The 18,170-nt window shown below is 30.3% G+C and overlaps 1 protein-coding gene across 3 annotated transcripts in view; it reads left to right on the top strand.

Moving 5' to 3' along the window:
* LOC114334824 (open rectifier potassium channel protein 1) overlaps positions 1–18,170 on the top strand; it is a 185,368-nt gene that overhangs the window by 19,894 nt on the left and 147,304 nt on the right. The window contains exon 1 of one of the 3 annotated variants that reach the window (XM_050651345.1): positions 7,070–7,144. The exons of 1 other annotated variant lie outside the window; for it this stretch is intronic. The gene's annotated coding sequence lies outside the window, so the exon portion shown is untranslated. Of the gene's footprint in view, positions 1–7,069; positions 7,145–18,170 lie in introns of those variants that run through there. One more of the 3 variants, XM_028284924.2, reaches the window with a different exon arrangement.

The raw sequence follows: 18,170 nt of genomic DNA, 5'->3' as shown, positions 1-18,170 counted from the left end.
CAGTAATATAAACATTAAGATCATTATTTATACAGGGTGTGCAAAAAAATTTTTTGAATTAATAATTAAACAATTAATTTAATTAAAAAAAAATTTGGACACCCTGTAAAAACAATCATGTTAACGTTTATATTAGTGAATGGGGAATTGAATAACCTTTGAAATGAGCTAGCACACGACCGCTATTCTCATTAAAAAAATAGTCGATTACGTCATCACGCCCAGATGGATAACGTCACTAGTACGATATATATGTCAAAAAATCATAATTAAAAAATCGAATAACTTTTGTATTTTAAATTTTTTTCCAATTCTGTATGTAACGTTACAAACGTCACATCTTTGATATTTTGTTTTTAAATAATTATTTTACCTTATTTTCTTTAATATTTCATTAATCATTATCTTCTTCTATTTGGTTTACCCATTTTCCCCTTTAAAAATCGGTTGGCGCTCTCTTTTATTACCCTCTTTTATTATCTTCTATTTAATATATCTCTTTCATTTAAATCATCATACTGAACATACCTCGTATATTCATACTCTCCAAATATCTGTATTTTCAATACGGAACATGCCGCTACTTCATAGTACTTGGTTGTCATTTTAAATGTCGTTTTCAATGACAGTGTCACTTCATCGACTTGACCCCCTACTCCCTGACATACACTGGAAGGGAAAAATTAATCCTTAAAAAGGCATGTAATTCGAAAAATAAATCATTTCTATTTCATCAAATCATCTCTTGGGTTTTTTGGAAAGACACCACTTTTCTCCCTCCGGGAGTTTCAACAACCCTCAAATCGCCGGCGATACAACAACGAGGACCATGTCATCAGGGCTGCAACCACATAACCAAGACTGCAACGACCAACATCCGTAGGCCTGGTGGAATACAACACCTACAACCCCAGAGCCCGTTGCAGAACCAGCAGCAGTACCATACGACATCAAGAAGATACCATCAGCTACCAAAAGCCATAAGTATAATCCAGAATTGTTAGTTTTTGGCAAGAATTTAAATACATTTGTTAATGCAATTTACTACATGATTAGTTAAAATTATTGTTTTGTTTGCTTCCATTCCAATTTTCATAGTTCATATCTGAGGTTAGGACAAGACGAACACACACCTGAGTGACTGAGCTAAGCTAAGGGTGTAACGATGGCTATCTTGGTTAGTTGAGGTAATATTTTCGGATATTGTTTCAATTAGCTGGGGTAGTCCATCGTTTACTCGTTACATGTAAATAAAGCAGTTTACAAGGGGGTCACAATATGGTGAATAACCCTGTACATTCATTGGGGCCGACCGACCGGCTCTGTCCCGTCATACAGCTGACCGACTATAATAACTTTTATTTATATTCAATTTAGAATGTGTGTACTGATTTTCAGCCTTAGTAAATGGATTTAATTACCTCCGCAGGTAAGCAACTTTGACAAGCTGTCAGTACCACCTGTTCTACGTTTCGTTGACCGACCGCAGTATGTTTCTCTATACTCTATACAATCACAGTGTGAAATAATTAGCTTTAGTAAATTCAGAGAAATTTTTCAGCGCTTCCTCTTGGACTATAATTTTCCTTCAAAGTTTGCAGGTTGCCTCTCGCTTTTGTCGCTCCCCATTACTGAGAATCGTGATTTCCTCCAATACTCCTAATCAATTTTCTCCCATGGTCTCTATTTTCAGCTGCTCTAAGGATTTAATAGAATGAGTGGCTCACTGATTTCTGAATTTGGTCGGACTAACTGATTCGAGGCCGTCCTGTTGGTCATTTCCCTTGAATGTTTCTAAAAACAAGTTGGTAAGGAAAAAAATGGTTGCCAGATGACCAAGGTATGCGCCTTGTTCATCCAATGCGGCGATCCAATCTATGGCGGTTTATATGTAGAGGAGCGCATGCCGTATCCATTGGAGCAGTTACATGGAGCACGGAGCACCAACGTAATGGATACGTACCTTAAGATGACCAAAAAATGATGCAAAAACTTCTTACACAAACTTGCTGCCTTATGCTAATAGCGGGACAAGTCTTTGCCAGATAGGAGAGCACTGTATAAAGGGCCGGATTTAAGGGGGGCAGGCTGGGTAGCTGCCCGGTGCCCCCACATTCCGGAGCCCCACAAAACCTCAAACGTAAAAAATATCAGCAAATTATGCACATATAATAATTATTTTTGTTTTATGCGAACACTTGTGCCGCCCACTCTCTGAATTTAGTTGCAAAAGCTGCAACTGAGTGTTTTCTTATTAGAACTATATGTATATTTCAAGAGATAAAAGATGAAAGATGAAGTTTTCGATCCTATTAGCATTATTAATAATATTTAGAAAATATTAAAATATTACTAAAAGATTTTTAAATCGAAAACTTATTGGTCCATTTCCTTGGTAACAACTCTAAGGCTTCTAAAATTTGCAAGCCAAATGGATGCTGAAGCGAAGAAGACAAGAGGGAATTCAAAAAACTTACAATTCACGACCCCGTCTGTTCAGCTGGTAAATTCCAACAGAAAATGTACCTAGTTACTCGAAGGAGTAAAGACCAATATAAAAATAAAATAAAAATTTTATTTTTAATTCAGTTGCAATGCGAAGGCAAAACAATCTTACTTTTCAATTATGGAGAACAAGCCTACGTTCTTTCCGATGAGGCTCCAATAAGAGCCGAAAATCGCGACTCAAGGGACTGGACTGCGCTCCGTATTCTAATTGAAAAGTAAGATTGTTTTGCCTTCGCATTACCACTGAATTAAAAATAAAATTTTTATTTTATTTTTATGTATTTTTCACTTCGTCTACGTATAGATACAACTTGTTAACTTAACGTTTAAGCACTAGTTAAAGGTTATAATTAGATTAAAATTTCATCATATTTTCAACAAATCATTATCATAATGTCAGAAGACAATGAGCAATGATTTAAAACTCATAGCGATGCAAATGATTTGTATAATTGAGTGTGTTTAATGGAAACAGGAATATTTCCAATATTTTGGAATCAAATCTTAGAAAGAACAAACAGCCCAAGTCATATTCTTTCATGATCCAAATATTGCCATTAATTCAGTGCTGGCGGCCCTTAGATCACAAAGAATTTATACAGTCAAGACGTGACAATTTCGAAATACATAATATATGAGACGCGTGGCGCAATGACAAGCGGAAGTCAAGACTATTTAGTCGACACATAGAAAACGACTACTGAATATTCGACTGACTACACTGGATTATGGACAACTCAAGAGACTGAAATGAAAAATCAGATAAATTTAGGACTCAACATTTTATCCCTAGTAGAGATCACTTCATTACCCCTTTAAGTAGAGGGTCTCTGCATATGAATCCATTCATTCCAATTTTGGATTTTTACATCATTTGGAATATTTAACTCCCAATGAAATTGAAGCTCACTCACTAAAGCTTACCGACATTTATAGCAATGATATAGATGAAAACGTAGGTGTCGAACTAGTACAATTGGTAGAATTTTTCAATTCTTTTAAAGAGGAAATCGGCTCATCAAATATGTATAAGCAAATAACTTCAAATGGACCGACTGCTAGAAGAAAAGAATGTGAATGATGCGTTTCCAAACATTAAGCTGACACTTCGTTTATATTTAGTTCTGATGCTAACTATCTGCAGTGGAAAGAAGTCATTCTCAAAACGTAAATTAATTAAAAATTGACTTCGGTTTATGATGGGCCAAGAGCGTTTGAATCATCTCTCTATAATGAGCATTGAACACGATGCCTTAAACCAACTAGACATGCCCGATACAATCAAGGAATTTTCAATTAAAAAGTCTCGAAAAGTATAGATTATTTAAAAAAGAAGATCAACATTTTTTAATGGTATAGGACATAGGGCCCTCACACCAATTCTGCCCAGGGGCTGGAGCCTGCCTTAAATCCGGCTCTGACTGTATATCCTTGATAGATTTTTGAGGGCTTCTGAAACACATATTGTGTTGCTTCATGTTCGTCTAAATTTGCTCTGAGGATTATTGGTGGCTATTAGGTGTTCGGGGAGCCATTTTTGTAACTGTATGTTCTTTTTATGCACACAGAACACTAACAGTATTGACAATTATACAGAGTGGGCCAAAGAAAAGAGTCCACCTCGGCATTTGGCACTATTTATTAGATTTTAAGGAAATTACGAAACAGGTCAATTGTTCTAAGGTGGACACATTTTTACGGTACATATATCCGTCATTTGTCAACTCCCTCCCTTCCTCTTCCCCCGCCACTTATTTTTAAATAGGGAATAGGAGTCGTATGCTAGTTCATCTGAAAAGTTATTCAATTCTCTATTCAGTAATATAAACATTAACATAATTATTTATACAGGGTGTCCAATAACTTTTTTTAAATTGAATTAATTTGCACAAAAAGAAGAATGTATGTAATTTATTTAATTCAAAATAAATTCTACTGTTGACAGATAACAGAAAAATGTTTATTTGATAAATAAGCATTGCTTGTTGCTTAAATTCAATATTCAACCTACCAAGAGGCAGATGGGTGGCAGCTTGAACATTGAAATTACGCGAAAAGCAATGTTTATTTATCAAAAAACATTTTTTTCTGTTTTGTGACAACAGTATTATGTATTTTAAATTAAATAAATTACATACATTCTTCTTTTTGTGTCAATTAGTTTAACTTAAAAATTTTTTTCTTGGACACCTTGTATAAATAATTATGTTAATGTTTATATTACTGAATACAGAATTGAATAACCTTGCAAATGAGCTAGCACACGATCCCTATTCCCTATTTAAAAATAAGGGATGGGGAAGTGGAAGGGTGGGGGTTGACAAATGACAGATGTATGTACCGTAAAAATGTGTCCCCCTTAGATAAAAAATTGATCTGTTTCGTCATTTTCTTAAAATCTAATAAATATTGCCAAATATCGAGGTGGACTGTTTTCTGTGGCCCACTCTGTATATTTACACATTTCGAAATGGCAAACTAATGCCAAAAGTGGAGTTAAACTCTAATTACTAAATTAATCTACAGTGTGGTGCAAATGAAAGGAATAAATTCGTTATTTCGTAAGCCGGCGACATTACGGAAAAAACCCGAAAGAGGTCGATTCTTATTTTTAAATTATGATATTTTGGCGTATATATCATACGAGTGACGTCATCCATCTGGGCGTGATGACGTAATTAATGATTTTTTAAAATAAGAATAGGGGTCGTGTTCTAGCTCATTTGAAAGGTTATTCAATTCTCTATTCAGTAATATAAACATTAACATCATGGTTTATCATTTGTCCAAAAACATTTTTTTAAATTAAATTAATTGACAGAAAAAGAAGAATGTATGTAATTTTGTAATTCACAATACATTTACTACTGTCAGAAAACAGGGAAAAAATGTTTATTTGCAAAATAAATATTGCTTTTCGCTTAAATTAAAAAATGTTCAAACTTCCAAAAAACAGATGCCTGGCGGGAGCTGGCTTGAACATTGAATTTAAGCGAAAAATCAACATTTATTTTTTAAATAAACATTTTTTTTGTTTTATGATAAAAGTAAAAAGTATTTTGAATTAAATAAATTACATACATTATTCTTTTTTTGTCAATTGAAGGGTGTCGGGAGAAAATCATGGATGCCACCAATTGGGTGATATTTAGGTAAATAAGTCATTCTCCAGATTTTAACGAATACTATCACATCATTCCTTCAAATAGGTAGAAAACGTCGAATGTTCAGAGATTTTAAGCCTTTTAAATTGACCATGTCGGGAGAAAATGATATTTGTCCACGCGTAATTGGGTGAAAACAATGATTGTCACCCAAGCAATATCACTTGCCACGTCGGCACGCTGCGTGGTAAAATGTATATTTTTCGGTTGATTTGTAATACACACGTGTTTAGATAGGTTAGTCGTTAGTTTGTTTACAAATTGTAACAAAAGAGCAGCAGATTGTTTTATAACTACGAAAACTGTACAGTATTGTTTAGTGTGAGTTTAATACAATATTATCTCATAATGGCTAATAGTGAAAAGAGTGATGGAAAAAAGAAAAAAATGGGAAGGATGTACGAGGTTATGAAGAAAATAATTAAAAAATATAATTTTTTAACTAAAATGTTTTATTTTGTTTTAGATGACAAGCAGAGAACAAAAAAGCAAAAACAAAGCAGGAATAATCCTGTGACTAAACGCCTGTACTTGGTGACATCCATTGTTTTCTTCTTTAAAAAGTGGACATTACGCGACTAATTTTTTATTTTCTTAAAAACAATTTAACTCTTATGCTTTGTTTACATTAGTTTATATTATCAATATATTTTTCTATCATTACGTTTATTTTTAATACCTCCCAACACATTTTTTTTGTCGTAAATAGTCATAACTTTAAAATTCGTTTTTCTCAAAATCATTTCTTGGTGACATGCGTGATTTTCTCCCGACACCCTTCAATTAATATAATTTTAAAAATTGTTTATGGACACCCTGTATAAATAATTATGTTAATGTTTACATTACTGAATAGAGAATTAAATAACCTTTAAATGAGCTAGCACACGGCCCTTGTCTCATTTAAAAAAATCATCGATTACGTCATCACGCCCAGATAGATGACGTCACTTTTGTGAGATATGGTACAATATTAAAATTTAAAAATAAAAATCGACCTGTTTTTTTATCGAATTTATTCCTTTCATTTGCATCATACTGTATATTCGAATGGATTTAATCGAACATATTATGCTTTGAACCCATAGTATTTTACACTCACGCACCTGTTTACCAAATACGTAATTTTTAGATAGGCAAAATGACTTCAACCTAAATCTCAATTAAATACTTAATATTCGCTGAAATAAAATAAATAAAGATTCTGATGAGATTGAGATTTAGATCTTAATATAATAGTTTTCTTCCTCTATCTGATGTTGCTTAATTACTCGTTTATATTACACTGTCTGGGGGTCAAGTGGGACATGTGGTATATAGATACAGCCTTTAGATATGGAACAGATCTAGATGTACTCATATATAAAAGAATATCAATTAAACGCACTCAAACTAGTCGTTAATCCCTTAATTAGTAAATACCTTTACAATAATTACTATTTTTTTACATTATTTTTCTTGATAGTTTTAAGGTTAGTATTTCTTATTACATATAAAATAATCTAAAATATTTTTGAAATGAATGAAAATGAAAGTTGACGACGATTCACTCATTCATTTTCATTCATTTGATCGTTCCCCGTTAGTAGTCCAGGGCGCATCTGTTTTGAGATGGACGTTGAGAGGTGACTCAAATTTTTTTGCAGAAAATGCTTGAAAATAAATCAGATAATAATATTTGAGTTATCCTCCCTCTCAAAAAAATCCGGAACATTGTTTAAATAATCAAAATGTCAAAAATTGAAGGAAAAATTCGATGTTTTTCTTCGTTTTTTGATTATAACTTTAAAAGTATTCATTTCCGAGAAAAGTTGTACTAACATAAAAGTTGCGTAATTAAATTTCCTATAATAGAGAATTGGTTAAAAATTTAAAAAATAGTCACCCTAGTTGCAAAATAGCAATAATTGCGAAGAAACCATACAAAAACAAGTATTCGCATTTTACGTTTTTCAACCATTTATGCTACACTTAGGACCTTCATATTTCACCCAGAAAAACTTTATGATACAGTAATACAATACTGTAAATTTTATTAAGAGCGGTTGAATAAATTTTGCAAAATAAATTTTGCAATCCAGCTTTCGCAAAAAAAAAATCATTTTTTCAAAATGTTACAGGACTGAAAATAAAGCAGATAGCAAGTTGAATTTTTTTTGCTTATAGAAGTGTACCGTATCTTTCATTTGCAATTTTCAAAATCAAAATCGATTAATTACCATGGCGTCAGAAAATTTTTAAAATAAACAATGATTTTTGGTGCTACGCGCAGGACAGCGGTGTTCGATTCACACAAGTTGATTTCCACCGAAATTTCTTCCAATCTTTATCTAATATATTATTTTCTTACTCTATATTTTGTTATATTTTAATATTTTAATTCCACAAAAATCAAAATAATTTTATTATTGTTTGTGAAATATCGTTTAACAATTGCATGTGTTTAAAAATAATAAACTTTTATTATTTAAGTTAAAATATATGAACAAAGAAAGTTTTTCCTAATAAAAATGTTATTTCAAAGGATAGAGTATGTGTTTTTATTTTGCAATAAACAAATTTATTTATTTATATCTAAATATAATAAAAATTAAAATGTATCCAATCATTATCAAAGGTCATTGGAATGCCCAATCAGAGCAAACTATCCGCTGTCCTGCGCGTAGCACCAATAATTAATGTTTATTTAAAAAAATTCCTGACGCCGTGGTGTTAATCGATTTTAATTTTGCAAAATTGCAAATGAAAGGTACAGTACATTTCTATATGCAAAAAAATTTTCAACTTGCTATCTGCTTTATTTTCAGTCCTGTAACATTTTGAAAAAATGAATTTTTTTACGAAAGCTGGATTGCAAAATTTATTTTGCAAAATCTGTTGAACCGATCTTAATGAAATTTACAGTATTGTTTTAATGTATCATAATGTTTTTCATTGTGAAATATGAAGGTCCTAAGTGGAGCACAAATGGTTGAAAAACGTAAAATTCGAATACTTGTTTTTGTATGTTTTTTTCACAATTATTGCTATTTTGTAACAAGGGTGTCTATTTTTTAAATTTTTAACCAATTCTGTATTATAGAAAATTTAATTGCACAACTTTTATGTGAGTACAACTTTTCTCGGAAATGAACACTTTTAAAGTTATAATAAAAAAACCAAGAAAAAAATCGAATTTTTCCTTAATTTTTTGATATTTTGATTATTTAAACAATGTTCCGGACCTTTTTGAGAGGGAGGATAACTCAAATATTATTATTTGATTTATTTTGAAGCAATTTCTACAAAAAAATTTAAGTCACCTCTCAACGTCCAAATGTACGAATATTTTTACAGATGCGCCCTGGTCTATAGAGTTGAGTGTAACCATACTCCGGTGTAAATATTTTAATATTTACACCATCTTCTCGGTGAGTTTTGATTCAGGTCAGTCTTCTTGCGAAAACTCTTTGATAAGGGGTAGACCCCGGAACACGGTGTCAGAGGATGGCAAGAGACTCGATTTGAATCGAAACGAAAACGTTTATTTTGTTTTTAAAATATTTTTACTTTAAAACCCGGTAATTTTATACTTTGATTAAGTTTATTGCATTAGATAACAAACTATAATTAACTGTTTCTGATTATGGACGTAGATATATAGGGTGAGACAGATAAAGGCAAGGGGCCTATTATAGTTCAGAGAAATAAGGAAAAAAAGTATCCTGTTGGTGACACAACCCCCTCCAGGCCGAAGCTAAATTTTTTGAGTACTATGGACAATGGACATCTATAATAATAACCTATATGTTTCCTGCAGCCGATTTTGATGATATACATAGTTATAAACAAATGAAGATCAAAAGACGGCAAATTTTCGCTTTTTTCGTCTATTCTTAAATAAATAGGCATTTTGGACAAGTTTGAGAATAAGAAACTCATAAACCGTATAAAAAACTTCAATATGGCGTTCGCTTAATATGTCTCTCCTTATTGGTTGCTTAGAAAATTGCAAAATAATTCATAAATTTTGAGTTTTTATAAATATTCATGATTTATGTAAAAATTAACTTAGAACCTTCTTATTACACCGAATGCTGAGACTTATAGTGCTTAATTTATACCCTAAATTTAAAAGCAATTGGTCAAATAGTTTAAAAGTTATTTAATTTGTTTATCCCAAATTAATTTTTTTTGCAACACTGTAAGTCAGAAAATAATGAAGTTACAGTAATACTTTGGATAGTTTATGAAAGAAGAAAATTTACAGTATTAATTTAATTAAAAAAAAATTACAAAAAATAATTATAAATATGGCAAAATTATTTTGCAAAAACATGTAAATTAAAAAAAAAGGGGGCTAACTTTGTCCCTAATTGTCCTAGGACAGTTGTTTTTCTTTCTAAATGTGTATAAAAATTCAGTCTTTCTAAATATGAAAAAATAATTTTTCTATGAGTAGCGGTTAAAAAGTTATTCTAATTGTTTATAAGTAAGCAAAAAATCGACATGTTTTTGCAAAATAATTTTACACTGTTTTAAATTATTTTTTGTCATGTATTTTAAATTAGGGTAATAGTATAAATGTTCTTCTTTCATAAACTGTCCGAAGTATTATTGTAGCCTAATAATTTTCTGACTTATAGTGTTGCAAAAAAAAATGAATTTGGGAAAAACAAATTAAATATCTTTTAAACTATTTGACCAATTGCTTTGAAATTTAAAATATAATTTATGTACAAGAAGTATCAGCATTCCGTGTAATAAAAAGGTCCTAAGTTCATTTTTACATAAGTTATGAATATTTATAAAAACTGAAAATTTATTATTTATTTTGCAATTTTCTAAGCAACCAATAAGGATGGACATATTCAGCGAACGCCATATTGAAGTTTTTTATACGATTTATGAGTTTCTTACTCTCAAATTTGTTTAAAGTGCTTAATTTTTTGGTAATAGACGAAAAAAGCGAAAATTTAGCGTTTTTTGATCTTCATTTGTTTATAACTATGTATATCATCAAAATCGGCTGCAGGAAACATATAGGTTAATAATATAGATGTCCATACTACTCAAAAAATTTGGTTTCGGCCTGGAGGGCGATGTGTCACGAGAAAAGTCTTATTTCTCTGGACTATTAGAAATATCTCGAGAACTATAAGAGAATCATGAAAATTGGAATACAGGGGTATTGAGGTATAAACTATTTAATGAAAATATTTTGGTCTCTGCTACTTCCGGTTATACCGGAAGTTGATTGTAACTTCGTTTTTTTAAATGGGACACCCTGTATATTTTTACATTTTTGGATTTTGCTCGATGTCTTCTTTCTTAGAATATGAGATTTTGTAATATTATACAGTTTAGTTTATATGATAATTACGGTTTTTTATAAATTTTGTAGCAAACTTCACAACCTGTAGAATTGTACTGATTTGATATCAAAAACTCCATTTATGTTCAAGTGATTTTTAATATAGTCTATTATTATAAAAATAATTAATGCAGCAAAATGTTTAATTTTAGTATACAGTGTCGGTCGAAACTCGGAATGAGTATTATCTGAGTTTTCTTAAATGGAACACCCTATATTTTAGTATTGTAATAAAATGATATTTTATAGTACTTTTTTATTTCTTAAGCATTCCCTATACCTAACTGATTTAATTTGTAAGGTATTCGTAGTTCTTTAAGCCAAACATTAATTGCAACAAAAATTACGTGAAATTTTATTAGGTTGGCAGTGAAAATATTCAATCATAAATAATTTTTTGAAAATAAGTACATGTTAATCTAGAATGATCCTTAATTTATTATTATTGGATGAGATACCAAAATGCCTAAGTTGTTAAGATTGTTGGTGCATAAAATATTAATAAAAACAAGCCATATTCTACCCAGTTAGCTATGGTTTTGACACTAAACTTGATTAAACATTAGACATTATATTATTTTTATAATTCCAGTTGCTTTGTTACCATTACTAATATAAATTTTTGTAATGGGGAACTGATTATTAAAGTTTTTGTTCTAGGAGAGTAAGTATAACAAAAATGTACTACTAGCAATAAGAATGTATCATCTGCAGTTTCAAAGTTTACTAGAATATTTTCGACGTACTAGACACTTAGATTGCGAGAACGTTCATACTAATATGCAGATCCTGAGTGACACTAATTAATTCATTTTAATCCTTTAAAATGGTTTTTGTTCGATCAGATTTCTCCTAATATAAATTTCCAGTTCGTTGAAACCGCTTTAGTAAATTTTGAAAAGTTTCTCTTTTTGGTTGTCATCTATCATAGAATTGCTGATGATAAACTCTTATTGTTAGTAGCACATTTTTATTTGTTACTAGCTGACCCGGCAGACTTCGTACTGCCTCAATAGAAAAAAATAACTTTTGTAAACAATAAACTTAAAATAAACAAAAGGAATTCGTAATTAATAAATAAAAAATGCTCGATGTGAATGAGTTTTTTTTATTATCTTTAATGAATTACACATGATGTTTGAAATAATAAAGGTTAGTTAGAAGTAACAAAATAAAGTTTGCAGTGCAACAGTTGCAATCTTAAGTTTGTTTATCTTATAATGAATATAACAGCTTTATTTAATTTACATTCAAAACAACCCTGTATTTATAATTGGGTTCGGGGTTGTCCAACTGTATAGGTGTTGATTAATCAAAATAAAATAAAATTAAAATAATATCATTAAATAACAATAATAAATAAATTTAAAAATATAATAAAATAAAAAAAAATAAATAGAATCTAATAAAAATAATTAAAATTTCGTAAAATGAAATAAAATAAAATGAACGAAAATAAATAAAATACTTAAATTAAATAAAATTAAATAAAATGAAACAAAATTAATTAAAATTAAATAAAATTTTATAATTTGCTGCTTGTTCTTTTCGTGTGCTCAGAACTTTTCTCCTGCTTGCCGTTCGTCAGGAAAGTTCGGTAGAGATATTTTTTGAAAGCAAGGAGTACACCTACTTAATTTCGTATTTTTCACGTCATTATTTTGAGAGTTATAGAGGTATAAAATATAGACATAAACCTACTACCAGTCTGGTCGAACATACCTGCCAAATTTCATAAAAATCGGTAAAGTCGTTTCGGAGGAGTATGGCAACAAACACTGTAAAAAGAGCATTTTTATACATATAGCTGTAAAAATTTTGGTGGCTACTAAAGTGACAATATAAAACCGTATAAACCTTCCCTGAACTTCCACAAATAATTCAACATCAAAATTAGCCAAATCGGTCCAGCCATTCTCGAGTTTTAGCGAGACTAACGCACAGCAATTGATTTTTATATATAAGAAGATGCAAAATTATAGATGGCTATTAAAAAATAACGGTCGAAGATAGAAAAGTGAAAATTTAGGGTTGTATTTACCCTTGCCTTCCACATCACACAAAATTAAGAAAAAACATTTGACCAAAAAATTAAAAAAGTATATTATGGGGGCTGCCCCCGATAAGACATACGGATATGAAAAATACATAACAACCTATTTTCGGTCCGGTCAAATATACGTGGAAAATTTCATAAAAATTCATTCTGTCGTTCTCGAGTTATGTGTTGGTAACTGTCACGACTTTCTTTTGTTTATATAAATGTAAAATATTTAAATGGCCATTAAAAAAGAACGGTTAGTGATAGAAAAGTGAAAATTTAGAGTTGTATGTATCTTTACGTTCCACATCATACGACAGTAAAAAAAAAAGAGTTTTTCCGAAAAAATAGAAATAAGTATCAGGGGGGCAACCCCCCTTAAGACGCACGGGTATAAAATATAGATAACGACCTACCCCCGGTCCGATCGGGTATACTTGCAAACTATCATAAAAATCTGTCAAGTCGTTTCGGAGGAGTATGGCAACAAACACTGTAAAAAGAGCATTTTATACATATAGCTGTAAAAATTTTGGTGACTTCCCTGAACTTCCACAAATAATTCAACATCAAAATTAGCCAAATCGATTCAGCCATTCTCGAGTTTTAGCGAGACTAACGCACAGCAATTGATTTTTATATATAAGATACTCTCCTAGAACAAAAAACATCTGAATCAGTCCCTCATTAGAAAAATTCATATTAGCAATGGTAGCAAAGCAACTGGAACTTAAAAAATAGTAGAATGTTTAAGCAAATCAAATGTTTAAGCATATTAATTTAGTGTCAGTCATAGCGAACTAGATAGAATATTGTATGTTTTTATTAATATTGAACACACCAACAATCTCAACTACGTAGATATATCAACCAGTATTAATAAATTAAGGGTTAGTCGAGATTAATATGTGTTTATTTTCGAAAAATTATTTATGATTGAATATTTTCACGGCAAACCTAATAAAATTTCACGTAATTTTTGTTGCAATTAATGTTTGGCTAAAAGAACTACGAATAACTTACAAATTAAAGCAGTTAGGTATAGGGAATGCTTAAGAAATAAGAAAGTACTATAAAATATCATTGCATTACAATACTAAAATACAGGGTTTTCCATTTAAGAAAACTCAGATAATACTCATTCCGAGTTTCGACCAACCCTGTATACTAAAATTAAACATTTCGCTATAATAATAATTTTTAATAATAATAGACCATATTTAAAATCACTTGAACATAAATGGAGTTTTTGATATCAAAGCAGTACAATTCTACAGGGTGTGAAGTTTGCTACAAAATTTACAAAAAACCGTAATTATCTTTTAAACTACCCTGTATAATATTACAAAACCGCATATTTTAAGAAAGAAGACATCGAGCAAAATTTAAAAATATATGGGGTATCCCATTTAAAAAAACGAAGTTACAAACAACTTCGGGTATAATCGGAAATAGTAGACCAAAATATTTTCATTAAATAGTTAATACCTCAAAACCCCTGTATTTCAATTTTCATGATTCTCTTACCTTTAGTTCCCCAGATATTTCTAATAGGCCCTTTATCTGCCTCACCCTGTATATTTTGTAACAAATATACCAGTTTTTCTCCTTATTGTTTACATATTGCGATTTTTGAAATATCTATAAAAGTATTGACTTTCTATCTTTTGGCTTGGTTTTCCAATTTCCTACTCTTAACATTCGTAAGTCGTCTTCCACCTAATCCTTAAATCGTGCTAAGGGCCTGCCTATTCTCCTCACTTGATTCGTTCTTTTGTGTTTTTGTGTTTGTCTGCTTACTTTGATAGACCTACCAATACTAGGCTCGCTATAAAGGCGGTAAAGCTCAAAATTATAACGTCTACATCATAATTCGTTTTAGACCAGGGCGAATCTGTTTTGAGGTGGATGTGAGAGGTGGCATTCGGATTTTTGCAAATAAAGTTAGGTGACAACTTGAATAATAATAATTGACTTATGCTTCTTCTCAAATATGCCCGGAACATTAATAAAAATATTTAAATATTTAAAAATTTCGAAAAATATCGATTTTTTTCTAATCTCATTGCTTATAACTTTAAAAGGATTCATTTTGGAACAAAGTCGTGTGGAGAGAAAATAAAGATAATCAAATTTTGTATAATATACGACTGATTTAAAATGTCTTAAATTATTACCCTTTCTGCAAATTAGCAATAAATATAAAATAAGGGGACAAAAAAGACTGTTTTTATTCAATGTTTTTCAACCACTTTGATTGCACCCAGAACCTTCATAATTCGGTTAGAAAATTCTTACAACATACTTAAACCATCCACCAAATTTCATTAAAATCGACCTAATACATTTTGCATAATAATTTTGCAATCTAATTTTTTTTTAATGGTCCAAATTTTTTAAAAACTTTTTGAACAAAAAGTAATCCATTTAGAAGTTTGCTAATTTTTTTACATATAAAGAGATTATCTACCTATCTAATACACTTTACAAAATTAAAATCGGATTGCTTACGCGGTCTCAGCACTGTTTTAAATTTATAAACAATGTTTTGGCTTATAAACAAATACAGTGAGGACGTTTGAGTTGGAATAAATTCATTTTCTTGAGAATGGGCGACTCTGAAGATAAATCCCGACAAAGGTCGATTTTTATTTTTAAATTATAATTTTTTGGCATAAATATCATACTAGTGACGTCATCCATCTGGGTGTGATGACGTAATCTAAATATTGGAATTAATTTAATTCAAAAACAATTTTTTAATTCAAACCTTGTATAAATAATTATGATAATGTTTATATTAGTGAATACAAAATTGAATACCCTTTCGATTGAGCTATCACACGGCACCTATTCTCATTAAAAAAAATCATCGATTACATCATCACGCCCAGATGGATTACGTCACTAGTATGATATATATACCAAAAAATTAGAAGTTAAAAATAAAAATCGACCTGTTTCGGCATTTATCTCCAGAGACGCCTATTCTCGAGAAAAAGGTCGATTTTTATTTTTAAATTATAATTTTTTGGCATAAATATCATACTAGTGACGTCATCCATCTGGGTGCGATGACGTAATCTAAATATTGGAATTAATTTAATTCAAAAACAATTTTTTAATTCAAACCTTGTATAAATAATTATGATAATGTTTATATTAGTGAATACAAAATTGAATACCCTTTCGATTGAGCTATCACACGGCACCTATTCTCATTAAAAAAAATCATCGATTACATCATCACGCCCAGATGGATGACGTCACTAGTATGATATATATACCAAAAAATTAGAAGTTAAAAATAAAAATCGACCTGTTTCGGCATTTATCTCCAGAGACGCCTATTCTCGAGAAAATTAATTTATGCCAACTCAAACGTCCTCACTGTATTTTTTTTATAAGCCAAAAAATTGTTTATAACTTTAAAACAGTGCTGAGGCCGCTTAAATATTCCGATTTTAAATCTGTAAAGTGTATTAGATAGATAGAGAACCTCCTTATATTTAAAATAATTAGCAAACTTCTACATAGTCTACTTTTTCTTCAGAAACTTTTTAAAAAATTTGAACTTTTTAAAAAAAAATTTAGATTGCAAAATTATTCTGTAAAATTTATCAGGTCGATTTTAATGAAATTTGGTGAACAATTTAAGTATATTGTAATCATTTTCTAAGCGAATTACGAAAGTTCTAAGTGCAGCCAAAGTGGTTGAGAAACATTGAATAAAAACAGGCTTATTTTGCTCCCTTATTTTGTATTTATTCTTTTTAAGCTTTATTCTTCAAGAATATCGCTATTTTGCAGAAAGGGTAATAATTTAAGACATTTTTAACCTGTCGTCTATCATACAAAATTCAATTATCTTTATTTTATTTTGGTATTACTTTGTTCCAAAATGAATCGTTTTAAAGTTATAAGCAAAGAAAGTAAAAAAAATCGATGGTTTTCGAAATTTTTAAATATTTTAATTTTTTTATTAATGTTCCGGGCATATTTGAGAAGGAGCATAAGTCAATTATTATTCAAATAATGAATGTGTTGCATGTGTGAGTCCATACTAGTGTAGTAAAGAAAAGAGAGACGTTCTCACAAACAATTTATTTTACTACTGACGACCGGTTTCGCTGTTTACAATTTATACATCATCATCAGGTCCGGTTAAAGTAAAATCAAATGCTACAAAACAAAAAACCAGAGTTAGTTAGGTGGTCTGGTTTGAATAAATTTTTAATGATACAGCCAATATCAAAGTACATCTGTCAAAGCATGCACATGAATACCCACATGTACGCGCGCATGGTGTACAATCCTCATACTCACAAACATGCACGCATCCATGTGCAGTGGAAAACTATAGTATGTCAAGTATAAGATATATACTTACTTTCCGGTATAAGGGAAAAAAGTAGTAGTATTCAATATCATACTTTTCATGCACCTTGCTAGGGGGATGGTTGGTGAAGGGAAAGATTTCAATGTAATATATTAACTAAACATCGATGGGGTCTTGAAGGGTTTAGTAGGAAAATACGACATTGAACCGATAATCCAATTTGTTAGTTATATATAGTAATGTTATTTTAATTATATAATATGGTGATGTTATCTTATTTATAAATGTAGCTTTTATTATGTGATAGTTAGATGTTGTGTTGGGTGTGCGACTTTAAGAAAAAATTGTTCGTTTGTGTAATAAATATGATCTGTTTGTGAATATTTATTTTCTCTGTTTAAAAATTGTAGTTGAATATAAAATTGAACAGTAGTAATTTGTTAAAACTTTTTTATATTTAAAAAATATTAAAATTGTCAAAATTAGTCAAAATTTTGACATACTATAGTTTGCCACTGCACATGGATGCGTGCATGTTTGTGAGTATGAGGATTGTACACCATGCGCGCGTACATGTGGGTATTCATGTGCATGCTTTGACAGATGTACTTTGATATTGGCTGTATCATTAAAAATTTTTTCAAACCAGACCACCTAACTAACCCTGGTTTTTTGTTTTGTAGCATTTGATTTTACTTTAACCGGACCTGATGATGCTGTATAAATTGTAAACAGCGAAGCCGGTCGTCAGTAGTAAAATAAATT

Source organism: Diabrotica virgifera, chromosome 5 (assembly GCF_917563875.1).
Source record: "Diabrotica virgifera virgifera chromosome 5, PGI_DIABVI_V3a".
Classification (NCBI taxonomy): Eukaryota; Metazoa; Arthropoda; class Insecta; order Coleoptera; family Chrysomelidae; genus Diabrotica; species Diabrotica virgifera.
Note: the sequence above shows the minus strand (reverse complement) of the source record. Positions and strands in the feature narration are given on the sequence as shown.